The 13039-nt window shown below is 45.3% G+C and overlaps 1 long non-coding RNA gene across 1 annotated transcript; it reads left to right on the plus strand.

Annotated features, from left to right (window-relative positions):
• Window positions 1-1697: 1697 nt before the first annotated feature.
• LOC147302572 (uncharacterized) lies at window positions 1698-12472 on the plus strand. The gene is made up of 3 exons (XR_015127369.1): window positions 1698-1834; window positions 2138-2272; window positions 12344-12472. It is a non-coding gene; the product is annotated as an uncharacterized LOC147302572 (long non-coding RNA).
• The last annotated feature ends 567 nt before the right edge of the window (window positions 12473-13039 follow it).

Below are 13039 nucleotides of genomic sequence, written 5' to 3' on the forward strand. Positions count from 1 at the left end.
CAAGCAACTGGGGTACAACAACACCTAATCTATATAATCTAAGCAGAGGTGCATCTATCCAAATCTTTACAGGCTTTCTGTGGGATACCCTTAAACCCCTGCCTACTTAGTACCACGTGAAAGGGTTTTTCTCCAGAGATGGAGAGGTTATTACCAAAAAGAGAAACCGGCTGAGCCAAGGCACAGCGGAAAAAATATTATTTTTAATTAAACTTTATTTTTATAGAACCAAATCACAAATGTGCTTTATAATGTACGATAAAACCCTACAGTAATACAAGGACAACAGAAGACCCAACAATTATATGAACCCCTATGAGCAAGTAGGGTGACACACAAGCAGGTAGGGATGGCATTCTCAATATCACTTATCAATATGATTCTCTTATTGATTCTTATTGGGTTGTAACTGGCTCCACGTTGAGATCTACAACCATCTCTAAGCAGCATATTAAAGGCATTACATTCATGCAGATGAATTGCATGCTGTGGGTCAAATGTTTGTGCATGTTGGAGGCATCGCCCGTTCTTATAGAGTTCAATACTGGGGAAACATGAACCTAGTCAAAAAAGTAATGCATTACACAGAACAGTGTTCTTAAAAGTATTGCAATGCATTATTTACTCATTACATCTGTCATTTTTTACAGTGTGGTATGTTGGAGCAGCAGTTTATCGGCAGCTGAGAGGAAGAGGTTGGATAAACTCATCAGGAAGGCCAGCTCTGTTCTGGGATGCACCCTGGACCCAGTGCAGGTGGTGGGAGACAGAAGGACTCTGGCCAAAATAACATCTCTGATGGACAGAGTCTCCCACCCCATGCATGTAGATGTTGCTGAACTGCAGAGCTCCTTCAGTGACAGACTGCTGCATCCTAGATGCATGAAGGAGCGTTTCCGCAGGTCCTTCCTCCCTGCAGCTGTCAGACTGTACAATCAGAACTGCTCCCAACAAACATAGATGTTTACATCAATGCTGTAACTGCAATAAGTTAGTTAATTAACCAATTCGCACTACAACCTGGTTTGCCTCTTACCTGTAATTATTTTTATTTAATTTAATAACTGTACAGTACTCTCTGTTTATAGTAACCATTGTCCTTAATGTAAATATGTAAGAAAAATTGTGTATGTTTCTGTTCTGTGTCCTGTGTCCTGTTTGTTTGTATATTTGTCTTTTTGGCTGCTGTTACAACCAAATTTCCCCTTGTGGGACAATTAAAGGATTATTCTATTTTATTCTACTTTTGTGTTACTCTGTAAAATAGCTGAAACACATTGTCACATTATAACCAGTAACAGTATAAACCTTAGGAAACAGTCCCACACACCAACACAAATCTCGGTCCTAATGAGGACACACATATGAACTTTCTCTTAGTATTTAGGTATGAACACAATGTAACAATGAAAGCCATGCAGCCTTTAAAGCGATCGCCACAGTGATTCTACTTTGGAAACACGAACAGGTAGAAATGGAGGCGTCAAGCCTGATCGTTCAACCTGATTGTTTGGCCTGCAAATATGCAAGAAAACTTTTTTTTTCGTAAAACAGTAGAAAAGCCAGCTATGAGTGACAAACTACATTTGCGTGATGCTGTGGTCATGTTGCATTAAGTTTCTGAAACACAAACAGAGAAGTGGTACATTTTCTTAGAACTGGTGCACTGGTGATGTAGGTGATAATTTAAATGATTACATAAGGCGGTGCTGCTGAAATGTATAAAAATGAAAGTGACAAGAACCAAGTGTTCTTTGTTCCAGTTTGACTGACTTGAACGTAACAGCGTGTCTCAGCTACACTCTGCTCATCTCGAGTCTTCGCTCCTCATTTGGTAAGAATGTTTTGTTTGTGCAATAAAAATATTTAATTCTCAACAGGCTCATGTTCTACACCTCCAAGGAAGTATAACAACCCTCGCTCCTGCCACACTTTACCTACTTTTACAATCCAGACACGGGCTTAAAAACATGCTGACATTATCTGGGTTCTGTGAGCACACAAATCCTGCATAAGCTACATGCATGTACAGTTTGAGACCAGTCTTTATGTTAGATAATCTTTCATTTTCATTCACACTGACTATCAGATGTTGCCTATTCAGTCATGTATTTGATTTATTGTAATCTTTCGCCAGCTTCAGAGCCTTTCACCTGCTGCTCCACACGACCCACTTGTGCCTGAACCGCTGCAGGTTAACCAACCAACCAACCAACCAACCAACCAACCAACCAACAACCACTCATTCACTCATCAGTGAAGCAAAAATAAGGTAATCTCATGCTGGATGCCTTTTAGTGCAGCAAAGGTCGTGAGGTTCTTGAGTTGAGTTTTATTCGTTTTCAGATGTGCAGTGCAGATTTGTTATTACAGACCAAGCCACAATACACGAGGAGATGTGAGGAAAGCTTCCAGCGTTTACATTTATGATGATTTCATGTCCGAGTCGACGTTTAAGTTCTTGCAAATTGTTTCATTGTGTGATGTAAAGATTTCTGGCTGGCGATCAGTTTGTGAAAAGACAAAATCAAAATTCTAATGTGTCTCACTATAAGACATTTAGATTCAACAGCAATTTAAGACTCGGCCCCTTAGTTCCAGTAAAAGATACTCTTAATGCTTCTACACACCAAAACACTTATGATACGTTCATGCTCCATAGTCTGTGGGAACAGTTTGGGGATGGCCCCTTCCTGTTCCAATGTCACTGCACACCAGTGCACAAAACAAGATCCATAAAGACATGGATGAGCGAGTTTGGCCTGCACAGAGTCCTGATCTCAACCTGACAGAACTGCTCATAAATAGAGCAGAGACTGCAAGTTAATGTGTGAGATCAGTGGCTGACCTCATAAATTCCCCATACACTCCTAAACGCTGTGGAAAGCATTTACAGGGAGGTCGACATCATATGGATTAAAAATAGGATGTAATTCAAGTTTATATGTGTGTGTGAAAGCAGAGGAACAGAATCTTTTGGCAACATAGTGTATGTAACAGTAGAATATGAATGAAGGGGAAGGAGTGTATGAGAAGTCCCTGAGCACCCAAAGACAAAAGCAAAGTAACTAAGCAATCATTCAGCAGCTGATCCGACGCTTCTTGCTGGGCTTGAAGCCAGAATAGGAGCAGGCTCAACAGGAGAGGGCTGGGTGATAGTTGAAGCCTCTGCTTCCTGTTAGATTTGTATTGTTGGATTGTCATTTATGCTTAGAAATATATATTTATATATGCTTAGAAGTATATATTCATTTGTAGATTGAAAGAATGTCTCATCCTAGGAGGTCTGTAACAACTCTGTGTAGCATGAAGAGGGGGGTGCGTTCACTCCTCTTCAGAGGGTTCTGGCATAGGTCACACACCTCCTAGGAGAGGTCGTATCTTCTCTTGCTGATATATGGTATAGCAAACACACGTATATCTGTATGAGTGTAAGAGCCTTTTGTTCAGATGGACCGCTTGACTCCTGGCACCAGCTTTGGGGAGTCTTCACAGGGTCACATCTTGACCCCACACACACACATACACACACACACACAGACAATTTATTCTTTGTCCACATGTATACCTATATGAAACCTCATATGTTAATGACCCTATGCATATTCATGTAACCACAATAAAAGGAGTGCTATGGGGAACCTGGCTGAGAGTCTGACGGAGGTCAAGCGGGTGGAACGACACTTGGCTCCAGGTGTAGCAGATGTGAAATGGTCGACTGCGTTGTGACGACAGACACGGACTGGCTGGAAACTGGGTTTATTTCTATAAGACAAAGTGTAGCAGCGAAATCAGTGTCACACAGCGGCAGCAGGCTTCTCCTCACCCAGTGTGGAGTCCGTACAGCTCTGCTTGCATCATATAAAAGAAAATACAACTTATCAAAATAACAATTTTCACAACCGCCACTTCAAAATCAAATATTACAGTGGGGCAAAACAGAGATAATTATGAAATCACTAACAATAACGTATAACATTCAAATTCCCATTGAAATAGGTCAATTACATAATACATATTCAAACAACTTTTTAACTCTTCCCAACATGGCTGGAGATACTATTCAGAGCGCAGCCTCGGGACATGAGCTCATTACACACATAAAACGAAAACTACATATTTACACATACCTATAAGACAAAGTGTAGCAGCGAAATCAGTGTCACACAGCGGCAGCAGGCTTCTCCTCACCCTGTTTAACACAAGTCAGTTCCACATAAACGGATGATATAACAGATAAAGCACAGTTCCAAATATCATTTTTCTCACTCAAAGCGATTGAAAACACTTTGAGAGCTTTTAACCATAGGAGCCAATACTTAACAAAGACAAATACACCGAATTTAGATGGATAATTTAGTACAGGGAGAAGAGCTACAGAAAGCGTGCCTCACCAGTGTGGAGTCCGTACAGCTCTGGCTAGGAAACCCCACACCTGCAACGTGGCCGCAGGTGGCGTTACACTGATTAATGCCCCACTTCAACAATGACACACGGAACCTTAGTTCCACAAAAATTAAGTTCACACAATAAAAAAACATAACCGATGTACAATACAGTTTTGAGAATGTTCACAATTCGTACATTATATCTCAGCTACATACTCCCCCCTGAACTTCTCAAAACCCGTTAGGTAAGGGTGAGCAACTGAGCGTCGCATATAACAATTCGTAACTGTCAGTGATCTGGAAATTCACTACCCGGTGATACGTGCAACAAATATGGTTCCCAACTCATGGGGAAAGTAAACAGAAGAAAGTTGGCCAGACCCCCTAATGTTTACTCGCAAGAGAAAGTGCCTTATACACTATCCTGAACAAACAACACGGTGACAGCTACTATATGATGAATAGTACTCTGAGCTGAAGACAATCTCAAAATAGGTGTTAACATCTGACATGAAAATCACCCAACATATAAAACAAGTAGCCCTCACAGAAACAAGTTCTTGGCAAAGCTGCTCACTACATTGCCTGTTTGTAGGTTTCTTCGCTTCATAGTCTGGATTAGCCTATTCACAGGCTTCACTATTCGACCCACTCTCGTCCTGATCTGGCCTGCTGCATTACTTGGGGGTACACCACCATGTTTCACGAGGCTCCCAACCTCGCTGACTGGCTGACTTTCAGGGTAACTGATACTTGGTAGTGTTCCCTCCTCAACTGGGGTAGTGCAAGCCCTGCTGTTGTTGTCATCATCTACTTCAGGGTAAGCAGCTACTTCACTACTGGCACTGTCACTGTCCTGATGCTCCTCATCATCCAACTGCGCACAGACACCGTCTCCAATACTGTCACACTCTTGGGGTCCTCTAGGAGCCGGGACACAGTCATCCGTCATCTGAGCCACCCAACGGGCTGTGCGTTCAGTACGATCGTCCTCAGGATCAGCGACAGGGGATTCTCCATCAGATTGACTCTGCTCCTGGCCGAGTTCTGATTCACTGGCAAAAGACATCTCTAGTTCGCCCTCGGACTCAATGGGCAGGAAATTAGCCTGCAAAAGCAAGTTCCTATGGACAACTTTCTCCTGTCCACTCTTGACGTTCCTGATGCAATACGTGTGGCATGTGGGGTTCTTGGAGATCACAGTGTAGATGGTCGACTCCCACCTATCAGCTAACTTCCTACGACCCCGTTCGCCCTTGTTTGCCAAAAGGACACGATCTCCTTCCTCAATGTCAACACCTTTCTGCTTTTTGTTGTACAGGTCTGCTTGACGCTGCTGACTAGCTCCGGTGTTAGTCTGGGCCAATGCGAGTGCTTCTCTGAGGTCATCTCTCATCCTTTTTACATAACTGTCATAGTCTGTTACATCATTGTCCCTTGCAACATTGTGAAACATGACATCCACTGGTAACCTGGGGACACGCCCGTACATTAGGAAGAACGGTGCGTAACCAGTGGACTCATGAGCGGTGCAGTTGTAGACAAAGGTCAGTGTCTGCAACATCTGAGGCCATTTGTGCTTCTCCCTCGGAGGTAGGGCTCTGATCATATTTCCCAAGGTCCTGTTAAACCTTTCGGTGTGACCGTTACCCATAGGGTGGTAAGGTGTTGTTCTTGACTTCTGCACCCCGGCCACTTGCAGCGGCTCTTGGATCAACTCACTCTCAAAATTGGCGCCCTGGTCTGAATGGATCCTTTGAGGGAAGCCATAGACACAGAAATATCTGTCCCACAACTGGCGCGCAACTTGTTTTGCCGTCTGACCTGAGCACTGGAAAGCATGGGCCAGCTTGGTGAAATGGTCAGTCACTACTAGAACATCCACACTCTTGCCCCTGTGATCCTCTGCGGACCAGAAGTCTATGCAGACGAGCTCAAGAGGACCGGTAGTTTTAATGCTTTCAAGAGGGGCCCTCCCCTCAGGCTCGAGTGTCTTGCTGACGACACAACGTTTACAGCACTTGACATGCTCGCGAATGTCATGCTCCATGTTGATCCAGAAAAATCTCTGCCTGGCTAGGTACAGAGTTCTGCTTTGGCCCTGATGGCCAGCATCATCATGGACACCTGACAGGACTTGACTGATTAATGTGGATGGCGCTTTTTGCCAGTGAGCGGGTCTTTGCTCACTCTGTACAGGATACCATCCAACACTTTCAACTTTTCCCACTGTTTCATCGTCTTTTGCGCTCTGTGCGACAAGTGAGCTCTTTCTCTTCGTGATGTACGACGAACGGAATGACTTGAGACAGTGTTACATCTGCTCTCTGCTCCTCCTGTAGCTCCTGGAGCGAGAAGGCAGACAAGGTGTTCTGGCCCAGTGAGGGAAGCCGATCTAGCCCTTGAGTCAACCAGGAGATTGCTCTCTGTTTTGAGCCTTGGTCCCACTCAGCGTGGCCTGTGAAGACTGCGGAAACTTCATCGTTAGTCAGGGAACAACACCCCAGGCTCTCTGCAGGGGCCAAACACTCAACACTTTGGTGGCTGGCACTGAGCCTGAATGCATCCTGAACCGAGATTTCTTTGACCTGTTGCGACTCCTCTAACAGGGTTGCATAGGGTTCAGTCATGAGTCTCTGACTAACACGGTTGTGAACGAATGGCTGCCTGCTCAGTGCATCTGCAACGACATTTTTACTGCCAGGAATGTACTTGATGCTGAAGTTGTAGGGGGACAGCTTTGACACCCACCTCTGTTCACATGCATCAAGCTTGGGCTTCGTGAGAATATATGTTAGGGGGTTATTGTCTGTCCAGACGGTAAAGCTATGCCCCTTCAACCAGTGGCTGAATTTGTCACAGACAGACCACTTTAGCGCCAGAAACTCAAGGCGATGGGCGGGATAGTTTCTCTGTGCACGGGCGAGGGCCTTGCTGGCAAATGCAACGGGACGTGCTTTACTCTCGCCCTCTTGGACTTGTGACAGCACAGCACCCAAGCCGTCCTGTGAAGCGTCTGTCGACAAGATAAATGGTTTGTTGAAATCAGGGTGAGCAAGCACAACGGAGTCAAGGAGTGCAGCCTTCAAGTGTTCAAACGAGTCAACATGCTCCTTCTTCCAATCACTTGGGCTGAGCCTCCGGAAAGAAGCAGCACCTCGGGCATTTACTTTCTTTCCTTTAGGAGCGGCAGTCAGGGTAAAAAGGGGTCTGGCAATCTTAGAACAGTCCTGTATGAAGTGTTGGTAATACATTACCATACCCAGAAACGACTTTATCTTCTTCTGGGATGGCGTAACCCCATCCTCCATCATGAGATCAGCCTCTGAGATAGCGGTGATCGCCTTAACCTTGTCAGGATCGGTCGAAACCCCGCCTTCAGTCACAACATGGCCCAGAAATCTCACACTCCTTCGGAGCAGATGACATTTTTTGTGGGCCAGCTTCAGTCCATGGGCACGTAGTCTGCTAAACACAATCTCCAACCTCCTGAGAGCCTCTGCTTCATTGGGTGCATAAACAAGCAGGTCGTCCAGGTAGCACAGCAGGGTTAGGAAATTCTGGTCGCCAAATATGCCCATCATGAGACGCATGAAGCTCGCCGGACTGTTGCACAGGCCTTGGGGGAGTCTGTTAAACTCGTAGAGCCCCATTGGTGTTGTGAAGGCCGTTAGCTTTTTGTCCTCCTCTGCCATCTCAATATTGTAGAAGCCAGAGGTGAGATCCATGGCACTGAAAATTGCGTTACCTCCCAGGGCTGCCAGACAGTCTGACTGGTGGGGCAAGGGATGGGCATCCTTGACTGTGCGTGCGTTCAACCAGCGGTAGTCCACGCATATTCTGAGATCTCCATTCTTCTTCCACACCAGTACCAGTGGGGACGCCCACTCACTGTTGGATTTGCGGATCAGCTCTCGCTCCTCCATCTCTGTGAGCACCTGTCGCAACTTGTGGTACTGCCCTGGAGGGACGCGCCGATAGGGAAGTCTGAACGGCCTGTCGTCAGACAGATGGATGCGATGGACAAAATCCTTTGCCAGTCCACAGTCCAGCTTACCCTTGGAAAAGACATCCTCATACCTGTGGATCAGTTGCAGTACCTGAGCCTTCCAGTGGTCTGAGACTTCACAAGAGTCGAGGTCTAGGTCCTCCAACCCCATCTTCTGCAAGCTGTCACGCAGGCTAGGGCAGGAGGGAGGGCTACTCTGTGCGTCGCTACACACTGTCTGGCTCTGGACCCTAAGGGTCTCACTTGGGTTTTGGTCAGAAGCCACTTCGAGATCTTCAACAGCTACACAAGCGGAAGCATCTGCTACCTTAGCGTTTCGTCTCAATGTGATAGGCTTATCACATGTATTCAGGATTCGAACAGGGACCCACCTATCGCCACTCATAGAAACCACAGTTCTACAGACAATGACACCTTTTTTATGAGTTTGCGATTTTGGTGGTTCAACCAGAATGGCGCTGCCCTCAGAAAGGGGTGATGACGCTGGCAGTCTGCCCCATACAAGGTGCTCTTGCTTGGGGAGTAGAGTCACTGCCTGAGCTAGTTTGACAGTGCCAATGACATCTGGCATTTTGTCACCCCTCCACCGGTTAATGCCAGACAGCATATTCAGAAACTGCACTATTTCAGGCGCTTCTGCTGATTCGGGTTTGCTCAGGACTTGCCAGAAATGGGGGGACAGCCTGAAGTGTCTGAGGAGGTGTTTGATAACATTTGTCCCTAAAATCAACTGATCTTTCTGACCGGGGACCACTAGGGCAGGCACTCTGAACGTACAATCATACACTTCCATCTTCAACTCGCATATACTCTTGGGTTTAACCTGAACTCCACCACAGCCCACTAGCACAATGTCGGTACGAGTGTCGCTTAATTCCAATGCGACCCCAGCGCTCTTTAACTCTCGCTCCGCCTCTTCGCTCAAGGTACACGCCATGGAACCTGCATCAAGAAGGGCCTGCAAAGAGACTTTGTCATTCACCAATGCATTCGTGTAAAATAGGCTGTCTGCCTCATCAAGTCTTACTATATTCGGGGAAAGTACAACAGTACCAGGTGGGGCACACTTCAGGCTTTCTTTGTATACAGTCTGTATGTCATCACTGGGATTGAGGGTTTCACACTCTTCGCTCACACTGTCCCCTCTCAAGTGCAAGCACCCTAGTTTCCCTCGGGATTATTTTGCTGGGTAATGGGCTCAGCTGCTCTGGGGCAGTCTTTCCTCTGATGCCCAACCTCCAGGCAACCTAGACATCTCCTCTCTCTCATGCAGTGAGTGCGTGTGGAATGTGAGCTATTGCCATAAACCTGGCACGAAGGGAACCTGGCTGAGGCTAGAGGCTGTGGTCTAATTACGGGGTGGACAGGCTGGTTGGAGCGCTCTAACACCCTCTCCAGCATACTGAGCACGCGGTCTAGAGCACTTGGGTCTGAAGCGGCAGCTCCAGTAGCCTTAACCGGGCTGTCCTGGGAACATTTTACTGTACCTACTTGGGCATGGTTCAGTTCGAACTCAGGCGACTCGCTTGTGGTTGTCGCAGTGGCCACGAGGAGGGGATGTGGTCTGGCAGAGCCCAGGCTCTTCTTTTTTGCATGACACTCTCTTTGGTGTTCATCAATGGCTTCCTGAACCTCCATTACTGTCCATTTACTGATGGGCTTACATTTGAAAACACAGGCGAGGCTGGGATCAGGACAATTTCTGATAAACATCATGGCTATCTCTGCCTCCATGTTCTCCATTTTGCCTCCCTGACGCTGTAAATGCTTGTCAGCTGCCTCAGCAGCGATATTAAGCCTCACCCAATAGTCTACTGGGGTCTCTTTTGCAACTGCTTGGGTGGCATAGAAGTCAGCCAGTGGTTGACAGGAGCCAGGACTATCACTAAAATAACGCCTGAGTATGGCATAGATGGTCTCAGGGTTGGTCACTACACCAGAATATGAGTTACTTTTCAAACCCACCTTAACAATGTTTTTAGCTCTGCCGAGGAGGTGGTTTAAGACTTCATCCACCTGCACGGCTCTAGACAACCCTCTCTTCTCTAAGTACACTTCCATCATGTCTATCCACTCATGAACAGAGTACTTATCTGCATCATCACCTCTGTACATAGGTGGGTCTTTGATATCTTGTCGGACCACTAAGTTCACTTTGGAGAGGTCGAGAGTGGTGTCAGGGCTCTTAACTTTGGGGGACTCGGCTGGAGCTGTCTGGTTTGGAGCAAGTGGGACTTGACTGGATAGTAACCGGCTAGCGATTGATTCACCTATCTGGGTTCCCAATTCACCAATGAGCTCACGTAGCTCTTTGTGTGTGCTGTCGTCGCTCAAAGCAGGGGTTGAGGACTGGCGCTCATGAGCTTTATTTCGAATAATGTCATCGGACTCTGCTGGCTCATCACGCGACATTATAGACCTGTCTCTCACTTCATCTGCCCCAGACAGTCTCCAACCTCTCCCAGCGACTGGCGTGAAAAGGTTAAAGGAGTCTTTGCCCCTACCAGCCATGTTGCTTACAGGAGGTTAGCAATAACTACAAAGAGGATCGGAAACAAAAGGAATACAAAAATACCTATCACTCAGAAAAATACAACACAAGTAAACACGGCTCAGTTAGACTCTAACAGGTGTAACTGGGAGAAATGCCTGCTAACAGAACACTGGAAATTTTTTGCTGACCCACAGAATAATTTTACTTATATTACAGGTGTCAGAAGTGTTCAGCTCAACCTCAGCGATCGGCAGCAGCTGATCAGATGCATCCGGGTCACGGCACCACTTTTATGTAGCAGATGTGAAATGGTCGACTGCGTTGTGACGACAGACACGGACTGGCTGAAAACTGGGTTTATTTCTATAAGACAAAGTGTAGCAGCGAAATCAGTGTCACACAGCGGCAGCAGGCTTCTCCTCACCCAGTGTGGAGTCCGTACAGCTCTGCTTGCATCATATAAAAGAAAATACAACTTATCAAAATAACAATTTTCACAACCGCCATTTCAAAATCAAATATTACAGTGGGGCAAAACAGAGACAATTATGAAATCACTAACAATAACGTATAACATTCAAATTCCCATTGAAATAGGTCAATTACATAATACATATTCAAACAACTTTTTAACTCTTCCCAACATGGCTGGAGATACTATTCAGAGCGCAGCCTCGGGACATGAGCTCATTACACACATAAAACGAAAACTACATATTTACACATACCTATAAGACAAAGTGTAGCAGCGAAATCAGTGTCACACAGCGGCAGCAGGCTTCTCCTCACCCTGTTTAACACAAGTCAGTTCCACATAAACGGATGATATAACAGATAAAGCACAGTTCCAAATATCATTTTTCTCACTCAAAGCGATTGAAAACACTTTGAGAGCTTTTAACCATAGGAGCCAATACTTAACAAAGACAAATACACCGAATTTAGATGGATAATTTAGTACAGGGAGAAGAGCTACAGAAAGCGTGCCTCACCAGTGTGGAGTCCGTACAGCTCTGGCTAGGAAACCCCACACCCGCAACGTGGCCGCAGGTGGCGTTACACTGATTAATGTCCCACTTCAACAATGACACACGGAACCTTAGTTCCACAAAAATTAAGTTCACACAATAAAAAAACATAACCGATGTACAATACAGTTTTGAGAATGTTCACAATTCGTACATTATATCTCAGCTACATAGGCAGGCCTCCCTCATGCATGAGTAACACAAAGAACTTTGCCTACTTGTGTCTTACTTTTTGCTGTGTAGTAAACTGTCTTGAACGTTCCAGCGAACAGGTTTATGCTACAAGCCTATCACTTCCCATTCTACTTTAGGAACCACAAGTTAGCATGTAGACTCAAATTTATTACATATTTGTTGCAATAATTTGTGCTTTTTCTGGATAAAATTCTCAATCAGAATATTGTTTCTGTTTTTTCTTCACCAGGTAATAATGAGGATCCTGTTTATCTGTTTGCTGCTCATTGCCTCTGAGAGTTCAACGCTTGAAGAAACCCGCTATGGCAAGTTTAGAAGACAACACATAGACACCAGCATGACTGCAAAGGATTGTGATAAGGTTATAAAAAGTAAACAGATCTACAATGTTGACAACAGCTGTAAAGATACCAACACGTTCATCCTTGATAATCCAAGTGAGATCAAAAACATTTGTGTTGAGGGAAAATTTGATGAAACACTTCAAATGACAAAAAGTCACAAGAAGTTCAAAGTTGTTAAGTGTGAACTAAAGAATGAGGGAGCCAGAAAACCCAGATGCCAGTATACTGGTAATCTCCTCACTAACAGATATGTTGCAGTTGATTGTGAAAATAATTTACCTGTACACTTTGCAAGAGACATTCTGGTCTTAGACGGCTAACAACTAGTGTTAAGTATGTTCAGGAAAGCCCGTAATATTATTTTTTCTCTTTGGTGGAAGCAAAACTTAGCTGTGAAGACTGTTAACCTGTAGCTAAACAATGAATTTGAATCTCTCTAAAACTGCAAAGTAATCACAGAACATCGAACGATTCCTGAAGCTCGTGTTGCTTTGAGTTTGTGGTCCAAAGCATTAACATGTCGTAACAGTAACATGCTGCCACTTGTTCAGTGATTCTGTCATCAGCCATGGCTGGCTTGT

Source organism: Aulonocara sp. 'chitande type north' Nkhata Bay, linkage group LG23, assembly GCF_057382095.1.
Source record: "Aulonocara sp. 'chitande type north' Nkhata Bay isolate Kocher_YH1m ecotype deep benthic linkage group LG23, A_spYH_male_GT1.1, whole genome shotgun sequence".
Classification (NCBI taxonomy): Eukaryota; Metazoa; Chordata; class Actinopteri; order Cichliformes; family Cichlidae; genus Aulonocara; species Aulonocara sp. 'chitande type north' Nkhata Bay.